The sequence below is a fragment of the Pleurodeles waltl genome, chromosome 9, assembly GCF_031143425.1.
Source record: "Pleurodeles waltl isolate 20211129_DDA chromosome 9, aPleWal1.hap1.20221129, whole genome shotgun sequence".
NCBI lineage: Eukaryota > Metazoa > Chordata > Amphibia > Caudata > Salamandridae > Pleurodeles > Pleurodeles waltl.
Genome location: NC_090448.1, coordinates 873,491,361 through 873,513,606, shown reverse-complemented (window position 1 = coordinate 873,513,606; position 22,246 = coordinate 873,491,361). Strand labels below are relative to the sequence as shown.

Here is a 22,246-nt window from a genome sequence, read left to right as displayed (position 1 = left end):
ACATATCCAAGAATAATATGCTGTGCATTGTTGTTGCACATGTTCCGGGCCCTGACGCAGCAGAAGGTGGAAATGTGGGGTATAGCGAAAGTCAGCCACAGTCTGACTCAAACACCAGTGAGTCCTTCATACAAGCACCAACTAGACACAGGGCAAGAGTGCTGCCCCTCCCTGAGTATAACCTGGACTCTGATGAAATGCCGGATGAAGTACCCACACCACCCCAAAAGGCTAGAAGCACCGACAGACAGCAGTCCCTGCCCCGTGTCAGTCCACTTCCCTCAGGAGGCGTCGTGAAGAAGGCAGACCGTGCACAGAGGGAGGTGAGGGCCCATCACTCTTTGGTGGCCATGAGGCTTCCATGCTGAAAGGGCAGCGCCTGCAATGTAAACACATGAGGTCAATGCACAGGCAGTTGGTGTCAATCGATCATAACATGGGAGCAATGCACAGGCAGTTTGAGTCTCACAATGACAACATGGGATCAATGCACAGGCAGTTGGAGTCACCCAATGAAAACATGGGATCAATGCACAAGCAGTTGGAGTCTCTCAATGAAAACATGTGCAAGCTGCATGAAGGACAGCAAACAGCAGCAGAACACGCAAAAGGAGATGACAAATGCCATTAGGGAACTCTGCACTGTGATGCAGCAGGAACATGTCAGCCACCGTAGGCACCATCACCAATTGATGGGCAGGTTGGGTGGGTTCTACAGATCTGTCAATTGGCTCACTACCACAACTGTTTTGGTATCACAACGTGCTGTGGGTATGCAAGTGGAGATGGCACATTGCAGTCGGGAGATTGCACAAGGATTGGTGCAAATCACCAATGTTTTGGAGACAATGCAGACAGCACGGAGTGCTACAAACACCGAACTGGGTGGTGGGGATAGTGAGGAGCTCTCTAGCCTCAGCAGTCTCACAGCCCCTGTGATGGATCCTAGGCGTCGCAATACCAGACACAGTACTGTCTTGGAACCTGCAACAAGAGGTGCCACTGAGACCACTGAGCACTCAAGTGGAGTGCGTGGACGTAGAAAGTAATGTTGAGAGGTACAGGGGACTTGCATATCATGTAACAATGCAGTGACACTATGATGCTAATAGTCTGAGACTGTAACTAGCACCTGTTTGCGTATAGTGCCTATGACATATGACCTAATCACACATAAAATACCTGAAGTCAAGGCAATAAAGATGATACCTACAGCAATACATAAAAGTAGACGTGGTGTTGTCATTACTTACATCAGAAATAGTTGCGTGTGATCTCAGCACGTCTTTGTCTGCCCTCTGCTGCACTGCTTCTGTCTGCTGGCTGAAGGGGTGGCAAGGGATCGTCATCCTCATCGGAGTCAGGCTCTGTGGGTTCCACTGGTATGCCCCTCGTTGTTGCGATGTTGTGCAACATAGCACATGTAGCCACGATTTTGCATGTGTTTTTGGGGCTGTATTGCAGTACACCACCACTCTTGTGCAGGCATCTCAAATGGCTTTTCAGCAGGCCGAAGGTCCTCTCTACAACGCCGCATGTCGTCCTGTGTGCTGCTTTGTACCTACTTTTGCCTGCCGTGGCAGGATTCAGAGAGGGTGTAAGTATGAAGGAGTGCACTGCATAGGCACTGTCTCCTAGAATGACAGGAGAGTAAAAGGATTATTGTTATGCGTGACATCACATATACATAAAGGTGACTGTGATGGGTCGCTCCATTGCTTGTGCTGACTCTGCCACAAATGACCGGGAGACTATTGGAGACACCGACGCTTTGGTTGGTTGGTTGGTTGGTTACAGCAACTGCGGGAACTGCCGCGAGTTAAAGGTGGAGTTTCGCTTATGCCAGGGAGGGAGGTCGTGAGCTGGAGCCGGAACATCCCGGAACTGGTGGCAATAGAGGATCGGAAGGAGCAAGAGGACGGGGAACCCGGTATCACGGAGACCGCCGTCCGGACGAGTGTAACGACGGGGCCGTCTGGAGCAGAGGAACCACAGAGGAGAACCGAAGACCGCTGGCCCCGGGGAGCCTACTCTTGAGCCGCCACGCTTCAGGAGACGCGAGCAGGGAAAGGAGCGGGGAAGGGAGGCGGGAGGTGGAGAAGAGTGGGGAAAGGAGGGGAAAAGGTATACTCAGGTATATAGAGGAAAGGAAGAAAAAAAAGACAGAAAATAAGGCACCAAGAAGATAGAGCATACGCAGGAAAGAGAAAAGGGGATGAAGACAGCGGAGAAGTCTACTTAAGTTATTATCAAAACAAATTAAAAAAAGAGAGAGAGAGAGGGAGACGGAAAATCACATACAAGAGTAAAGAAGACCTACTCAGGACGCAAAAGAGGGAAAAGGCAGGAAAGAAGCAATTCAGGAGAATCAGAAGAGAGAAAAAAAAAACAAGGGAAAGAAATAAAGGAGTCAAGAAGACAGCCGAGACAGGGACAAGGAAGGAGAGAGAGAAAAGGGAGAATAAGCCTAAACCTCTTCCCCACTTACCGTATCTATTCTCTTTTGTTTTTCCACACTCCCCGCGAGGTCCTGGAAGAAAGAAGAGAAGAAAACGAGCTAAGATGTCAAACAAGAGGATAACACCACAACCTACATATTCTCAACAATTTTTTCTTTAATACTTACCGTTTATACTGTTTCAAGAACAATAAAAGACAGTTCTCTGAAACCAAAATACTGCCGTCTAGAGTCATAAATCTGACATCCTCGTACAGTGACATTGTCAACTATTATATTACCAAGTAGGTATCCTTCGCCAAACTCCCCAGCAAGTAGTCTTGTGTGTATTCCACTGTGCCTGAAGATGTAGGAGCCATGTATGCTACCTGGGTATCTGGCCACAAGATCCGTTATAACGTTGGAGGCATTGCTTATGACTTGTATGTTCATGGAATGTGTACTCTTTCTGTTCTGATAAACATACTCTGTGGCCGATGGTGGACAGATAGCTACATGTGTCCCATCGATGCAGCCAGTGACATGTGGGAATTGGGCAATCTGGTAGAAATTGTATTTGGTTTGTAGCAATTCCTGTGGGGTGTTGGGGAATCTTATGTGCTGATGGATTTTGCTAAGCGTGGCATTGAGGAATGCATTGAAGAAGCATGACAGCGCACTCTGTGAGACACCTCCAGCTGCTGCTATGACCCCTTGATAGCTCCCTGAGGTTAATAGGTGCAGGGAGCATGATACCTGCACATGGGTGGGTATGCTATTGGTCCTGTGTGTGTTTCGCTGCAGTAGGGGTTGTAGATCAGCTATCAGGTCAAGTATCATGGCTGAGTTTAACCTGTACTTATCATATATCTCCTCCTCTGTCTGGTGAAAAAGGGTAATGCGCACTCTGAAAATGCGCTCCTTCCTGTCTCCTCCTCCCTCTCCTCAAACCTGCCAGGATCCTCATCCTCCTCGTCATGACGTAGAGTGCAGCCATTGTGGAAAAGAGGCTGAGTCATTCTGGGCCTCTTTATATAGGTTGCACCTATTTACCACCTAATTAAAATTTGTGGTAAATTGTACGTGCAAAAAGCCCTTTTGATAATATTTGCAATTTGCGACTTGTTGATGCATTGCATTGCGATATGGAATTTGCGAATCGCATATTGCGATTCGCAAATTCATGTCGCTATTTGTGAATCGCAGTATGCGATTCATGTTATCTCGTCGCATTTGCAAGGAATCACTATTTTAGTGATTCCTTAAAATTGCACTGTGAATGCCTTTCATACATCGTGAAAGGCGATTTTGCATTCGCAAACGGTGGAACTTTGCGATTCGCACCGTTTGTGAATGCAAAATCCTTTGAAACATCTGGCCCTTAGTTTTGTCCATTCAACAGTACAGACTCTTGTTCACTCTCAATACTTATTCTAAGCATTGAAATAATTTTTATTCTTGATTCTTGAATTTGGGGTCTCCAGACTGCCGGACCACTCGCAAGATGGTATCTCTGTCCATATAGTTAAGTGTTTTTGCTATCATAGTACGAGGGGGTGTCCTGTAGGAGGTTTTGGCATAAAGGCACAATAAGCTCTCTCCATTACAAAGAAAGGGGACAGTTGGGCCAATTATATCATCGTTTTTACCCAGTGTTTGAGAAACTGCTCTGGATCCTTGCCCTCCGGTACACCAACAAAGTGTATTTCGCAATGGAGAGAACGGCCTTCTGAGTCCTCAACTTTAGCCTCCAGTGTATTCATCCTGGCTGACAGGGCATTCCATTCAGCCCTCAAAGAAGTGACCTCTCCCAGCAGTTTGGAGACATCCTTTTTTTTGGCCAGGGAGTGTTCTGCCACCCTAACAAGGCCCACAAAGGCCAACATCCTGGGAGGCAGCGTCAATTTTGACCTGTAAAGTCGTACTCAAGGCTTCAGTCACCATCAATAGCTGGGCCTAGGGGGGTCCCTGTATATCCTGAACAGTGTCTGGACACTCCTGTGGCGGGGGTTTCATCACTACACTCAACCCTGGGACCCTAAACTAGATAGTCTGCTGTGCCCCTCTCTGTGGTGCATCCTTTCCCATGATGAGCTCCACCCATTGAGTACAGAGTATAACTAGTCAAAGCACCCCCAATCACACACCTCAACGTTCACAGGTACTCACAACTCTAGCCGACAGTTCACCTCCTCGTGGAAACAAAGACCGATCCACAGATCCAAAACAAAGGGTGTCCCCACCAAGGTCATTTGCCGGCATCCAGGTGCTGCTGGTAGTAGTAATTCACAACAGCCAGAAGGGTTCGGGCCCCGGACACCCAGACCAATTCAGTGCTGCTGGGCCAAATCTTGACTCCCATTTAGGGCACAGGCCGAGACACTGTATGTTTAAGGAGATATGGGACACTGTCACAGATCCATGGTCTTATCCTCTGCTGTAGCCACCTGCCCACAGTTCTCTCCTTCAACGTCTTCTATGGGGCAGCCACTTCTCCCAACCTAGAGTCTGCTCAACCCGTCGCCCTGCTAGCATCATCCCTGCCAGCCAAGGAAGTGAGTGAAGGTAGCTAGGCCCAGGTTCCGGACTTATTGCGTTGGTTGTCAGTGCGGAGGGGGTAGGAGGAGGGCATCCACTGTTCCCATTGTCCCTCTACCACTGCGCTCAGGGCCACAAGTCTTTGGTGTCTGCTGCGCTCCCCTAGTTCCACATGCCTTAAGGGGTCAGCAGCCTCCCCAGCTGGGGTGTCCTTATAGCTTTGTGGTTCAGCCAAAAAGGGGGTGTGGTGCCTCATCCTCCGCACCTGCCTCCCGGGTCAACTGCACCGCCAGTGCAGAAGACGGGTAGTCCAATTCTAGGGTGTCCCCCTCTTATCACAGTCGCGGCCCATCAGGTTGTTGATAGCACATCTGGGTTGTCACTGGGGTGGCTTCAGTCTAACCACAGGCACATGCCACTTCCAAGCAGGTAGTCATTGGTAGGATGCTATGTCACCTCTGGGCACAGGCTTCGTAATGGGAGTCCCCAGGAGCTTGTTTGGTGGGCAACGACTCAGTCCGAGCTTCCAGCACAGAGACTTCAGCTGAGGCGAGTCTCCAAGATGGCAGGCTGCATGGATACCACAGGATATCAAAGGACCAGGACGGAACTCGAACGGCTACGTCCTGGTAGCCATATTCCCCAGGCCACACACCCTCCTCACACCTTTTTGAGTCGCTACAGAATTCAAGGTTTGGGACTGGGTGATGATAATTTTGGACAAAATGAACTGAATGCCTGGAAGTTAACTGACTTATTTTTTGTTACTTTTTCTTGGTTTTCTTACTATTAAGGTTTGTTTACATTTATTAATGATGTGTTTTATGAAACTTATTATGGGCCGGCAGAGCTTTGGTATTCCTCAGTAGCAATGACTGGGACAACTACATAGGAAGTAGGGAGAATGCTCTGGTTACTTACTAGTAACTATTATTCTTAGTCCTTTATGTCATCAACACAGCCCCCTTCGTGTATCTTCTGGCCTTATCTTGAGGCTTGGTTAGATCAGAAAGAGTTATGGGTACTTGGTACTCGTATAAACCCATTTGGGTGGACATGTTTTCTACCTGACTACTCCTACTTCTGATTTCATTTCCTGTCATGAGGTGGAATCCAAATCAGCTGTAATCACTGTGACAAGGATGATAATGAGGATGACTGGAAAGTAACAAGAGCATCCATGTATCCACCTGCTTGATCATTCTTGCATTCCCCTGTTTCCCAACCACAATAAAACACAGAAACGATCAATCGTATGAAAGATAAATAAGAAGACTAAAAGTAGAAAAAAGAAACCATGCCTATGGCCAATAACAAAGAATAATAAGCATTGATTTTATATATGCTTTTCATTATAAATATGTTGGGCCTGGTTACTTTGTTGTAACTTTTCATGACAGCTCAGACCTAAGACATCTGACATAACTTTTCTCAGTGAACCAATCAGGGCTTTGTCCTTTAGCATTTTCTTGTCACTATAACCAGTTCCTGCCCACTACATTGAGAAAACATTTTCCTACAAGGCAAACATAAGACGTTCAGTCATAAAATTATGAATATATACGAAATTATAGTTGGCAAAACAATATACAACCCCGATAGGAGACTCGAAAAAAAATTTAACACCGTAAATCTTCTGCCACTGGTATTTGTCCCAGGGGATAACCAACAACAGCACCCTTGAGTAGTGTGGAGATCTTTGACATACCATGTAACAAAATAGCTGCCCAAGATCTTTAACAGTGTAAAATTAATCCATTATTATAAGCCCATGGACTTTAACAAATCCTTTTCACACTAAATAAGTTACACAAACTGCCACTGTTTTAATTTTTTATTATATACAGTTCAGACCTGTGGCATCTAACCAATCTTTTCCCAATTAAACAATCAGGCTTTTTCCTTTATCATTGACTTGTCACTATAAGCTGCTCAGACCCACTGTATTGTCTATAAGCCTGCAACCATCAGGCTACAGTTCTAAAATTACAAATATGTACACAATCACGGCTGGTACCACAGTAACAAGTTAACAGCGATTAGCACAATAAAAAAACTTCTAGCCCAGGTTTGTCTCTGCAGATTGCTAACACCAGAAACATTGCCTACTACAGCAACCTGTCACATTCCATGTAACAAAATGCCTCTCTATTAACAACCATATAGCTTCTAAAGTCCTATTAGCTTTAACAAATATTTTCCTCAATAAATAAGCCAGAGCAGACCTATGGCATTGAACACAACCCAGGCCTACTGCATTGAGCTTAACCGTTCTCATAAGACAACCATCAGACAGACAGTCATAAAATTGCCAATATATACAATATGAGAGTCTGCAAAATAAGCTACAACTCTCCGAAAAAGGCCTTGAAATGATTATCAAAGTACAAATCTTCATCCCCCATGTTTTTCCTGTGTCAGTAACTAACATAAAAACATTTGCCTACTGTGGTGAGATTCCATTAAAAATACCTCTTTAAAAGCTTCAGCACAGTTAAATAACAATCCACGCTTAAAGGCTTATAGGCTTTAACATATGCCTTTTCAAAATAAATACACCAGGTCTAATGCTGTTTTCATAACTGTAAATGAAATAAAATCTGGCATATAGCCTTGATCATTAAATTGGTAAAATAACCAAGTTAGTCCTGCTGTATTGAATGTAAAGTTTCACACAAGGCAAAAAGTTGAGTGCAAGCATTCTTTTTCAGAGGAAGCGCACAAGTTCTGCCCAATCAAATGTTGTGTTAAAGGCCATAGCCCCTCTTTAAGTAGTACTTTTTGAAGATCTTTTTCTGTTGATAAGGCCTAAAGACAACATGAATAAATAACACACTAGTTCTGATCTGCAGAGCTCCACCTTCCTCTGAAGTTATGTTTGCACTAGGGAAAACAAGCCTCGGCAAAGCCAATAGGTCTAATTAACCTATGCTAATCCATGCAAACCCTGGAATGCACAGATGCACACTTGCACATCCCTTTGTTTGCATGCATTAGCACATAAAAGCTAGAGCTATTGGTTTTGCTCATGCTTATTTTGCTGACAACATACATGTCGTACATGTGTGGTGGTATGTTTTAGACTCTTTCTCAACTCACCTAAACAATGATATTTATGCCATACTATCAGAAACATTTTGGCACAAATAATAACCAGGTTACGACTCTTAATGGCTCCCATTTAGGAGTTTATTTGTTTGTGGTTCCCATTCTGGAATTTAGATGTTTGTGGGCCTCATTTGGGAACAAAGATAGAGCATGATGTAGGTTGTGCTATTGTAGAATTGAGTGGATCTAAAATCTATTGTGTTCTTGTGCGTATTTAGGCTGGAAACATAACCACTGGTTATGACACATTTACATAGCATGCAGTATTAGAACCGTTATGGCTACTGTAAATTTCATTGTGAAAGGTGACTTTGCAGAGATGGTGTACAACATTGTAAATCTATGGCTATTACCTACAAGAAATCATCCAACTCAACTGATTATATGTGTTTTATATATTCTAAACATATTTTATTTTGAATATTCCTTTTGATACTGTAATGCTTTGATGCTTGTTTTTATGCATCAATGACTACATTTTTGTGGCTATGACTATGAAAGGCATTGCTATTGGACTTTACACATGAAAGCGGCTGATGGGTTAGACAGCAAAAGTTGTTTAGAGAGCAGAACGTATGCACTCAACCAGCCAGTGATCAGCATGTTGCAAGCTCAAATCACGGCAATCATGACTCAGACATTCATCCTCTAAGTGTGGTAATTGGAACACCTATTGTTTACAGCACTTCCACGTGGCAGAATTGCAGTATGAAGTGCTGTATAAACCCAATGTATTTATTAATATTGGACTGGGGGAGCACAGCTGCCTTGTTTATATTGTAAACCATATTGCACCTGAAAAAGGCATTGCTTGGCTTATCATGAGAATTTGGTGTGAACTGCAGCAATAGAAGACGAGTGAGAGTGTTGACTGAAAATACCACCCTAACGCAGCATTTACATTTCATCAGCACCAGACAAAGGTGTCTTCAGTATCAGCAGTATGTATTATTTTAAAACACACACAAATGCCTTCTTTTTCACTGTCAGAAATTGCATGTATAATGGAGTGTACATGGCGAGGTTAATCCCACCAGGCAAACCTCAGAGCAAGGAAATGGAAGTGGTTGCCTCTGTGCTCTGAAAACGCGTAATTTTGGCTGCACCCCTACACGTTTTAGAAGTAACAGAAGACGTAACCGGCAGCATATATTCTGTGTGACTTAGCATTGTTAATGTAAAGTGATGCATCCAACTGTATTATGGAAAGTGCATTCATTGTCGGTATTAGAGTTTCATATATACAAGTGTGCTGTAATGTTTGACTTTAACATGATTGTAGCAAGGTGAAGATATCAAATGGTATGACTAGGTAGTCTTACCATGGAATACCAACACAATACCAGTAGTGGACCTCGGATTCACTCTCAGCAAACCCTAGCTCAGTCCTGGTAGTGTGTCAAAGAGCAGTAATGCTACTTAGAAGAACAAGTGTAAAGCATATCACATTACCAACATGGACGATAAGTAAATGACACGACTTGACAGAAGTCCAGCACCAATTTAGAAAAATAAATTAGATTTAATGTTAATTTAGACACTAAAACAACATTTGGAGCTTTTGTACAACCGGAGTTGTGAATTTTTAAATCTTTACTTTGCAGATTTAAAGGGCTTCCTTTGAAGTCAGTAGCAGTGTGTACTTGTAGGGTGAGTTCTGGCCAACACACATGAACTAAAGGTGCTGCAGAGACCTAGACCAAGAGTCAACAGTCAAACTTTTGTTACCTTGCCCAGGTAGTCCGGTTGCAGAGGTGACTTGGCTGTCCTTCATTCAGGCTGCAAACCCACAGGAGGAAGGGTCGCTGGTGACTTCAGTCCCTAGGCCTGGGGGGAGGGGGTGCCCTGGAGTCAGTGAACGTCGTGTGGCTGTCTGTTTCCGTACAGGCAGCAGACAAGCCTTGGTAGGGCTTTCTAGGTGGTGGAGGTCGTTTGGCAGGGAGTAGAGGTTTGAAATTTGGCACGGGCCTCACTCATACTCCTTAGATGCTGGACACTAAGGCGGTCATTACAACGTTGGCGGTAAAAGCCACGTACCGCCGTGCAGAAGACCGCCAACACACCGCCGCGGCCGCGGAAATCCGCCACAGCTATTATGACCCACAGCTCGGAATCCGCCAAAATTCAGACACCCACAAAAGCCCGCCACACCAAAGCTCAGTGATAAACTGGTGAAAACAAAACCTCCACCGTCACGCCAACAGAAATACGCCCACACTATCACGACCCACGAATCCACGCGGCGGTCTTTCAACCACGGTATTCCATTGGCGGTACACACCGCCGCGCTCAAACTACACACACATTTACAAAACACTACCACATTGGACAAATCGAAATACACACACGTGATACACATACACACACCACTCCCACACACACATTACAATATACAACACACACCCACATCACCCACAAACCCCTACGACCAGAATTACAGAGAGAAGGCCAGAGAGAGACACCACAAACAACTACCAAGCATCCACAGGCACACAATACCATCACCCACAGAACTTCCACGCACCTCACACAACACACAACTAAATATCACCCCACTTATCACTACACACACCACCCCACACATCACCCACACCACCCCATGGCACGGCAAAGACACCCCAGGTTCTCTGAGGAGGAGCTCAGGGTCATGATGGAGGAAATCATCCGGGTAGAGCCACAGCTATTCGGATCACGGGTGCAGCACACCTCCATAGCTAGGAAGGTGGAGCTATGGCGAAGAATAGTGGACAGGGTCAACGCAGTGGGACAGCACCCAAGAAATAGGGATGACATCAGGAAGAGGTGGAACGACCTATGGGGGAAGGTGCGTTCCGTGGTCTCAAGACACCACCTTGCGATTCAGCGGACTGGCCGCAGTCCCCCACCTCCTCCCCCACAACTAACAACATGGGAGGAGCAAGTCTTGGCGATTCTGCATCCTGAGGGCCTCGCAGGAGTAGATGGAGGAATGGACTCTGGTAAGTCAATTCTTAACTATTATATCCTCCACCCTACCTGCATGCTATCACATACCCCCACCCTCGCCCTCACCCCCATCACTCCAACTCCTCACAAATGTCCCAATATCACAAACCACACGTCCCAACACCAAGCCCTGCATGCAACACCAAAGCATGGACACCCATCACCAATGCATGGCCACTGCACATACCCATACACCTCAAAAAATCAATAGGGATTAGGAGGAATTAAAGGTCCAGTGTATACCCTCCGATAACTGTTACTAATAATGAAATACACTGTTCCTAAGGGACACGAAAAACAAACAACTAAACAGGGAGAGTGTTAGAAGATCCTACTCAATAGGGAGTCCTATTTACTAGGAGCAAGAGTCCTCACACACCCAAATGGGTGTCATGCTTCATCATCGGACCAGCTCCTCGTCAGACCGGCGCTGCAATGTCTGACGGGCACCACCCTTTCGGGGGGCTCTTTGCCGGAGATCTTTTTTGATGATGCCACACTATCCCGCAAATGAGTCGGGAGGAAAGATAAGGAGGGAAAGGAGAGCTAGAAAAACTAGGGGTAAAATTGGCTCAAAAACTCTCTGTAAGGTTTATCTTTATTGGTGCAGGGAGCAGGCCAAGATTAAAACAATTACTGGGAGAGTTAGGTCAATGTGATGTTTGACCATTCTCACATGAAATAGGAGGTCAGGAACTACAAGACCTCCCTCAAAAATCGGGTCGACATGTTTCGCGTCTGTTCGGTCCAAAAAGGATCCTATGACGCTTCCTCAGGACCTAATATAATAATGCTTCTCCACATGTAAACTTATGGTACTCAAGTCTAAAAAGGCTGACAAGCGAAAGCAAAGAAATTAGTATAGTCAGTCACTTACAAAAGTCCCTTTGGACCCAGTATGTCAGTCCTATCGGTCGCCCCTCCCAACTAGAGACACTAAGTTACTCATTCGGGAGCGCGACCCAGGGTTGGCACAACGTCCGACGGCTGGTCTGAACCAATGTGTTATATGGACCAGGCCCACGGTCTGCGTGATCCCATGAAGCCCTGTCTCTAGTTGGGAGGGGCGACCGATAGGACTGACATACTGGGTCCAAAGGGACTTTTGTAAGTGACTGACTATACTAATTTCTTTGCTTTCGCTTGTCAGCCTTTTTAGACTTGAGTACCATAAGTTTACATGTGGAGAAGCATTATTATATTAGGTCCTGAGGAAGCGTCATAGGATCCTTTTTGGACCGAACAGACGCGAAACATGTCGACCCGATTTTTGAGGGAGGTCTTGTAGTTCCTGACCTCCTATTTCATGTGAGAATGGTCAAACATCACATTGACCTAACTCTCCCAGTAATTGTTTTAATCTTGGCCTGCTCCCTGCACCAATAAAGATAAACCTTACAGAGAGTTTTTGAGCCAATTTTACCCCTAGTTTTTCTAGCTCTCCTTTCCCTCCTTATCTTTCCTCCCGACTCATTTGCGGGATAGTGTGGCATCATCAAAAAAGATCTCCGGCAAAGAGCCCCCCGAAAGGGTGGTGCCCGTCAGACATTGCAGCGCCGGTCTGACGAGGAGCTGGTCCGATGATGAAGCATGACACCCATTTGGGTGTGTGAGGACTCTTGCTCCTAGTAAATAGGACTCCCTATTGAGTAGGATCTTCTAACACTCTCCCTGTTTAGTTGTTTGTTTTTCGTGTCCCTTAGGAACAGTGTATTTCATTATTAGTAACATACCCATACACCCCCCAAACCACCATCACACAAGGTCCCACACAGGAAAGCAAGCACTGGTGTACACGGTCACCCACCTATTGCACACCATAGAACACACAGATGTAATAAACATCCTTTTATACCCCTGCAGGACCCCTACCCAACGTTACCGGACAGGAGGATCCACACATGTCCACACCACCAACAGAAGAGGCCCACAGTGATGACAGCAGCTCTGTCCAACTGGATCTAGATGACCAGCCCGGCCCATCGGGGACCTCGGGACAGTTGGTTCCCCTCACACAGTCGCAGGCCACCACAGAGCTTCCCCCCTTTGGAAACACCAGCACAGCACCCACCCAGCGGGCCCATACCTCTGTCCCCAGGACACGTCAATCAGCAGTGTGTTCACCACTACAGGGAACCCAGGCTAACCCACCACCCCAACAACAACAGGGACCTGGGGGCAGTGGTAGTGGGCACACGGTTCAGGGGACAGAGGCCCAGGGAAACAGGGGAACTGGGAGGGCTGCTGTGCGAAAGGGGGAGGACAGGCCAAGGGAACCCACTCTCCACCATCATGGGAGCCTACCACCACTCCCAGGAGACGATGGCAACGATACTGGCCAAGTTTCAGGAGACCCAGCGCCTGCAGCAGGAACAGTATTTGGGCTTCAGGGAGGAACTCAGATCCATCAATTCCACCCTGGGCACCATCGTAGGGGTGCTGAAGGAAGTACTCAACACCAGGAGGGACACTGTGGCACAACAAGGGACCCCTGACACTAGCCTGGACGATGAACTGCCCACCACCTCCGCCGGCGCTAGTGGACAGGACGCCCCACCACAAGACCACCACACCAGCACTCCACCCCCTGCAGAGGGAGAACCACCCCGCAAACGGTCCCTGAGATCCAGGACAAAGACAGAGAACGATGCCAAGACCCCCGCCAAGAAATGAGACCACCCTGAATGTGATCCTTCTGTCCCACTTTGTCACCCTGTCCATCTTCAAACTGCCCCAGCTCCACTTCCTATGCCCATTTGGGCAATGCACCTGTGAGACTAATAGACTGGACTCTGCCATGGACATTCCAACCACCATCACCCCTCACCATTTTACAACCCCCTCCAATATTGAGCACTTAAATAAACATCCTTGAAGCACAAAACAATCTGGAGTCAGTCTGTGATTTCAAAATAGTGTATTAGCAATTACAGTGTCAAAATGCTCTTTCAAATGTAATGTCAACATACCTATGTCACACAGCACTAGTCCATGAGGAAACACAGCAGATGTCACACAGTGGGACCCACATTTGTGAAATCGTAAGGGAAAGTGACAACTCAGTGACCATAAACTGGGTGAAAACGACAGACAGTAGAGAGGTAGTAGTGTTAAAGTACATGTAGTAGGCAGGTTTGTATTCTTACCTGTGTCTCACTGGAAATTTTGCAGGATCACCGAGTTCCTGTTGTCGATGTCCTCTTCTTCTGCTTCCTCGTCTTCACTGTCCATAGGCTCCACAGCTGCAACAACACCGCCATCTGGACCATCCTCCTGCAGAAAAGGCACCTGTTGTTGAAAAGCTAAGTTGTGAAGCATACAGCAGGCCACGATGATCTGGCACACCTTCTTTGGTGAGTAGAATAGGGATCTACCTGTCATATGGAGGCACCTGAACCTGGCCTTCAGGAGGCCGAAGGTCCGCTCTATTATCCGCCGAGTTCGCCCATGGGCCTCATTGTAGCGTTCCTCTGCCCTTGTCCTGGGATTCCTCACTGGGGTCAGTAGCCATGACAGGTTGAGGTAACCAGAGTCACCTGCAAATGGCGAGGGACAACTGTTAGACACACACTAACCTGTAGGGATATCCCCAGACCCAGACATCCATTCCCACTGACTTGCGTCCAGTTGCTCACCTAATAGCCACACTCAGTGCCTCTGGAGTTGCCCCATCACATAAGGGATTCTGCTATTCCGCAGGATGTAAGCGTCATGCACTGAGTCAGGGAATTTTGCATTCACATGGGAGATGTACTGGTCTGCCAAACACATCATCTGCACATTCATGGAATGATAACTCTTCCGGTTTCTGTACACCTGTTCACTCCTGTGGGGGGGTACCAAAGCCACATGTGTCCCATCAGTGGCACCTATGATGTTGGGGATATGTCCCAGGGCATAGAAGTCACCTTTCACTGTAGGCAAATCCTCCACCTAAGGGAAAACGATGTAGCTCCGCATGTGTTTCAGAAGGGCAGACACTCTTGACAACACGTTGGAAAACATAGGCTGGGACATCCCTGATGCTATGGCCACTGTTGTTTGAAATGGCCCACTTGCAAGGAAATGGAGTACTGACAGCACCTGCACTTGAGGGGGGATTCCTGTGGGTTGGCGGATAGCTGACATCAGGTCTGGCTCCAACTGGGCACACAGTTCCAGGATTGTGGCACGATCAAGCCTGTAGGTGATGATCACATGTCTTTCCTCCATTGTCGACAGGTCCACCAGCAGTCTGTACACTGGAGGATGCTGCCATCTCCTCACATGTCCCAGTGGACGGTGCCTATGGAGGACAAGAGCGAGCACAGAGTCAACCAACTCAGAGGTACGTACCCACAGCTTACACAGAACACGAATCATAATCCGAAATTTGGCCTGTATGAGTGTTGAGGCAAGGCCTAGGTATGTGTGACGCAGTTAAAAATTAAGCCTTGTGGGCCCCTGAATTGGCGGCTGCCTGACCTGTAAAGTGGGACAATGGGATGTGAGGTAACTGCGCTGGCGTTGTACACCGTTGCGGTAGGCGGTCGAAGACCACGGCGCAATTCTGCATTGGTTAACATTGGACCCCATGGGTCCCAGGAGCCAATGAGGATGTATGCCGGCGGTGACGGTACGCACCGCCGCGGACGAGACCGCCATTTTCTATCTGTTCAATCACTCAATACATGATCTTCGACAGGAGAGGACCTACACTGCAAGTGCTGCTGTGACCTCGGTCTGGAAGAGACAATGGCTCGTGCGTCTGGGGAAAGGGTCCCTGCCTTCACATCGGAGGAGTTGGAGAAACTCGTGGATGGGGTCCTCCCCCAGTACACGCTACTCTACGGTCCTCCAGACAAACAGGTAAGTACACTGGGAGCATGCTGTATGGGCTATGCCTGTGTGGAGTGGGGTGGATGAAAGATGGGGGGGGAGATTGAGGCGTGCATGAAACGACGGTGAGTGCATGTGCCACATTGCAAGGGTAGGGATGGGGGCCAATGACTGTGACGGTGCAGTTGGTAATAACTTTTCTTTTCCCCCTGTACAATTCATGTAGGTCAGCGCCCACCAGAAAAAGGATATTTGGCGTGCCATCGCCAAGGAAGTCCGGACCCTGGGGGTCCACCACATACGGCGCACCCAGTGCCGTAAAAGATGGGAGGACATTCGCCGCTGGAGCAAGAAGACGGCGGAGTCCCAGCTGGGGATGGCCTCCCAAAGTGGGAGGGGTGCCCGTCGCCCCATAACCCCCCTGATGTTCAGGATCCTGGTGGTGGCGTACCCGGAGTTGGATGGGCGCTTGAGGGCATCACAGCAGCCACAAGGGGGTGAATTCACTCTCATTCTACTGATTTTGCGCGCAGTGGAGGTGTCTGGGTGGGGGAGGTGGGCTGTGGGTTTCCCTAGGCCAGGGCGAGTGTGCTAGTTAGGCCCCCTTGTTATGGCAGACCATGTGGCACCCCACCCCACCTGTGTACAGTGCCAAGTACACCTAGTCAGGCTCCTGTGTCATCCATGTGTGCAGATGTTGGCCATAGCCTTGTAGGCCATGCCCCAGGGATTCAACCGTGAAGCCCAAGTGCGCGGCGTAGTGCAGGGGGCTTCTGTGTCTGTCGTGTCCGCCAACTGTAGCGGTAATGCATGCACTCAACATGTCTTTCTTCTGTCGTCCCCCCCCTTTTTGTGGTCTCCCTGTTCTTGTGTGCATTAGCATCATCAGGCGGAGGAGCAGTGGCACCAGAGCAGGAGGGAGCTGCATCCCACATGGCCCTGGAGGGCGAGACAACGGACTCGGAGTTCACCAGTGGGACGGAGGGCGAGGGGAGCTCCACGGCGGGGACAGGAGCTGACACCAGTGACACGGACTCGTCCTCTGATGGGAGCTCCCTTGTGGTGGCGGCAACATCTGTGCCCCCCGCATCTACAGGTACAGCCGCCACCCCCCCTACCAGCACTGCCCTCCCAACAGCCCCTCAGCCTTTGCCCCATGCCCGCTCACCCAGGAGGGTGGGCATCACCTTCGCCCCAGGCACCTCAGGCCCTGCCCCAGTCACCCCTGCTACCCTCAGTGAGGAGGCCATTGACCTCCTCAGGTTCCTCACTGTTGGGCAGTCTACCATTTTGAATGCCATCCAGGGTGTAGAAAGGCAGTTGCAACAAACAAATGCATTCCTGGAGGGCATTCATTCTGGTCAGGCTGCCCTTCAGCGAGCTTTTCAGACTCTGGCCTCAGCACTGATGGCAGCCATTGTCCCTGTCTCTAGCCTCCCCCCTCCAAACTCCTCCACCCAGACCCAATCCCCTCTACCTCAGCCTATCCCAAGCACACCTTCAGCATGCACACACCTCAACACACAAGGGAAGCTCAGGCAAACATAAGCACCACACATCCCACAGGCACTCACACAAGCATCACACACATGCAGACACACCAACATCGACTGCCTCCACTGTGTCCCCCTCCTCCTCGTCTCCCTCCTCCCTCCCAGTCTCGTCTCCACTCACACCTGCGGGCACTACATCTACAGCCACTACTTCCATCACCAGCACACACACCACCACACCCGCTCACGTGCAGTCACCAACCCCACTGCCATTCACACGTCCCCTGTGTCCTCTCCCAGTGTGTCTGTGACGCCACCTCCCAAGATACACAAACGCAGGCACACACCCACCCAACAGCCATCCACCTCACGACAGCCTCCAGCGCATGCACCTTCACCCAAAGTCACCAAACGAACACCTCCTACAACCACAACCTCTTCCTCCACTCCCAAACCCCCTCCAGCTACCCGTCCCAGTGTTCCCAAGAAACTTTTCCTGTCCAACCTTGACCTCTTTCCCTCACCTCCCCCACCTGTCCGTCTCCTAGGGCCCGACTCTCCAGGTCCCAACCTAGCACCTCAGCCACAACATCTCCGGGACCAGTGGTGCCTGTAGTCATCGGAATCTGGAGTGCACCGGCCTCCAGGGCAGCCAGTGTGGCACGGAGCCACAGCACGGACAGTCCCCCACCTGTCAAGCATCAAAAGTTGGCCAGTGCCCGGCGGGAGAGGGGGAAGACTCCAGCCACCAAAGCCGCTCTCAGGGGTACAGGTGGGAGTGTGGAGTCAGCTGCGACACCTTCCAAGGTGGGGAAGTTCCACAAGAAAGTCAGCAAGTCTGGGAGGAGCAGCACGGCGGAGAAGACCGCCATCATCCCGCTGCCCAGGAGGCCACCGCCACCCGCCTAGCTGCCCAGGAGGCCACCGCCAGCACCAGCCCCGCACCCAGGAGGCCACCGCCATCATCCCCGCTGCCCAGGAGGCCACCGCCAGCACCAGCCCTGCTGCCCAGGAGGCCACCGCCATCATCCCGCTGCCCAGGAGGCCACCGCCAGCACCAGCCCTGCTGCCCAGGAGGCCACCGCCATCATCCCCGCTGCCCAGGAGGCCACCGCCATCATCCCCGCTGCCCAGGAGGCCACCGCCAGCACCAGCCCTGCTGCCCAGGACAGGACCGCCAGCACCAGTCCCGCTGGGCCAGACATGACCGCCAGCACCAGCCCCGCTGGGCCACACAGGACCGCCAGCAGCTGAGTCACTGCAAAGGACCCCTCTGCCAAAAGCTCCGCTGAACAGGGCACCGCCGTCACAAGCACCACTGAACAGGGCACCGCCGCCACAAGCACCGCCGAACAGGGCACTGCCGCCACAAGCATCGCTGAACAGGGCACTGCCGCCACAAGCATCGCTGAACAGGGCACCGCTTCCACAAGCACCGCTGAACAGGGCACCGCCGCAACAAGCACCGCTGAACAGGGCACTGCCGCAACAAGCACCGCTGGCCCATGAGCGCCAAGGGCACTGACACTACTGAGTCCGTCACGAGCAGGTTGAAGCACTCTGGGCACAAAGCCCCCTCCAGAACCAGTGGAGTATCACATCCACTACCGCTGTCCTTGGCAGGATGAAGCACTCTGGGCACAAAGCCCCCTCCAGAACCAGTGGAGTATCACATCCACTACCTCTTTCCTTGGCAGGATGAAGCACTCTGGGCACAAAGCCCCCTCCAGAACCAGTGGAGAAAAACATCCACTACCTCTGTCCTTGGCAGGATGAAGCACTCTGGGCACAAAGCCCCCTCCAGAACCAGTGGAGAAAAACATCCACTACCTCTGTTCTTGGCAGGATGAAGCACTATGGGCACAAAGCCCCCTCCAGAACCAGTGGAGTATCACATCCACTACCTCTGTCCTTGGCAGGATGAAGCACTCTGGGCACCATGCCCCCTCCAGAACCAGTGGAGACTGTTATCCACTTGAGAGATTGTGGCTTTGCACTCCCCAGGACGGAACAGTGGGCAAACCACCCACTGTAGAGACTTGTGAGACTGTGGCTTTGCACTCCCCAGGATGGAACAGTGGGCAAACCACCCACTGTAGAGACTTGAGAGACTGTGGCTTTGCACTCCCCAGGATGGAACAGTGGGCAACCCACCCACTGTAGAGACTTGAGAGACTGTGGCTTTGCACTCCCCAGGATGGAACAGTGGGTAACCCACCCACTGTAGAGACTTGAGAGACTGTGGCTTTGCACTCCCCAGGATGGAACAGTGGGCATGTGGCCCCCTCGTGGATTTGGCGCCGTGCACTCAACCGGCTGAGGTGCCCCCCCTTTCACTTCCCCCTGAGGTGCCTGTTTTATTGCTATCTGATGCCCCTGCAGTGTTCTCTCCGTCATTTCGGGGATTGAGTGTGGGCCTCGCCCATACCGTGTGGGCCCAGTGTTCCACGGACTTCAATGGAGCACTACCTGGACTACTATTCTTAGTGTATATATTTGTTAATAGTGTATGTATATATATTTTTGCATACTGGATTTTAATATATTACAATGGTTACACCCATTTCCTTTTGTCCTTGCATTCTTCCCGGGGGGGGTTTGTGGGGTGTAACTGTTATGTATCATGCTGTATTAGTGTGTGTGTTGTCGTGGGTGGGGGTGTTGCGTGTTGCGTGGGGGTGTCTCTGTTTTTTCCCTCCCCCTTCCCCTGTGTTGTAGGTGCAGTACTCACCGTGGTCTTCGCCGCCGGCATTCGTGCTCCTGGTAGAGGAGCAAGAAGATAAGGGCTGGCAGGATGTGGAGTTCGGGTTCCATGGCGTCCGGATTCCTCGTGGGGTGTGTTGAGGTGAGCGTTTTCCCTTCGAAGTCCTGTTTCTGCCGTATTTTTGTTCGCGGTGAATCCGCCCCGGAAAAGGTGGCGGATTGGTAGGTTGTGATACTATGGGCGGTACATTGTCCTCCGCCTGTCTGTTGGCGGTGACCGCCAAGCTGTTTGTTTGTACCACCGTGGCGGTCGGAGTGTTAAAGTGCCTGTCTTTGTTGGCGATTTCCGCCACGGTCGTAATTCCATTTTTTTTCCGCCGGCCTGTTGGCGGTCTTACTGCCGCTTTAACACCGACTGCCAGGGTTGTAATGACCACCTACTTTTCTTTGGGCTCAGGTACTCAGAGTCCATCAGGTTGCAGTTCTTCGTCCTCAGCACTTGGTGTCCACGGGGATCCCTCTAGTCAGAACCAATGAGTTTTCACCTCTAACACACATCGGGCACTCGATTCCAGTAGTGGTCTCCTTCGGTCACTCTGTCTCATCTTCTTTGTGCCGGGGATTGAGTCCAGGTCCTGTTGTTGGTGCGGACGTCTCTTTGCGCTTCTTTCTTCTTGTCCAGGTAAGATCTGAGTTCTGGTGCCAGGGAAGCCTCTTAAATCCTGGTTTAGGGGGAGTTTAAGGGTGTGAGAGACAGTGGCCATTGGGCTACTGACCATGCGGCTGTTCCACACCTCCAGTGATGATCTCCTGTGAGGAGTACGTCACTTTCCACCCAGAACCCACTATACTTAGGGTTTGCCAAGATGGCAGAACCCTCCTTCGGCTGTGTAGAACTCCTAGCCCGCCCTCCGGGTATGGCTTGTCCTATGAGGGTGCACACCTCCTGCATAGCTAATTTTCCGGGTGCCTCACCAGTCAAGACGGGAAGGCTTTGTCCCCCACTGGGGGGACAGCTACTTGCACATCAAAGGCGGGTGAAGCCTTTGAGGCTCACCGTCCTGATGCTTTTCTCACTAGCTAGCCTGGGTGGGAGGAGGTGTGACCTACTTCCTGCCCAGGCCCATTGTCTTACGTCCTACCAAGGTAATAGCACCACCAGCAGGAGGTCAGATTCTTATCTGTGGCGGCAGCCGCTCGGGAGAGCCCGCCAAAACAGTACAGGACTCTGTAATGTGGTGGGCACCCTCTAGGGGTGCCACCTGGGCACCTGCTTTTTAATCCTAAATATGAGCATTATGTTCAGGGTTAAAAAGCACAGAGTTTGATACCAAACATGACGGGATTCAGCTGGGCCATTGCAGAGTTGGACAACTGAACAGTGGTCAGATGCCAGCCCATGTTATCCAATGGACAACCAGTTAGCACAGCGGCATATGTGCTCCTGCACATATGGCCTCACTCATGGAGCAGTGCACCCTGTCCCATGGGTGAGAGGGGCCTGCTTTAGGGGTGACTGACCTGTCCATGAGCAGTAACAGGGACTCTGCCTGCACCTGGTGTGGGCAGAGTCACACCCGAGCAGCAGGCTGCTCGTGCAGGTTGACATGGCAGCTCTGCAGTCTCTTTCTTACTTGGAGTACTCAGGGTGGCACAATCAGTGCTGCAGCCCTGGTACCCCTTTACCACCCTTGCCCGGGGTACCCTGGGTACCATTTACTGGGGACTTACAGGGGTGGTAAGGTGCTTGCCAATTGGCCTATGCAGTTCGACACTCAATTTAAGGGAAAGAGCATTGGTACTGTAGCCTGGTTAGCAGGCCTCAGTACACTGACATAGTCCAAAAACAACAGCAGCTAGCAGTTCATATAGGGACAAAAAGTGGGGGTATCTGTAAAGAAGCCCAGTTTTCTACAGTGATGGTTTGTAGTTCTTGTTCATATTTACACTTATACTCTGATATATTCCATTTACTGAATATGCATTTCACATTTAATCATGGGTTTAATTATTCATGTTTGAATTTATTTTAACATAATGCTTGCAGTTATATTTGAGTATTAAAAAGTGCACATTAACAATGATTTATTAAGTTAGTGTGAGTTTCTTTCGCAGGTGTGCATTCGTTGTTCATTAGCCAGTGAAAGGAGTATTGTGTATTAGA

At 49.6% G+C, this 22,246-nt stretch overlaps 1 protein-coding gene across 2 annotated transcripts in view; it reads left to right on the top strand.

Moving 5' to 3' along the window:
* The window catches only part of DGLUCY (D-glutamate cyclase), a 396,105-nt gene that overhangs the window by 5,877 nt on the left and 367,982 nt on the right, over nucleotides 1–22,246 (top strand). The window lies entirely within an intron of this gene.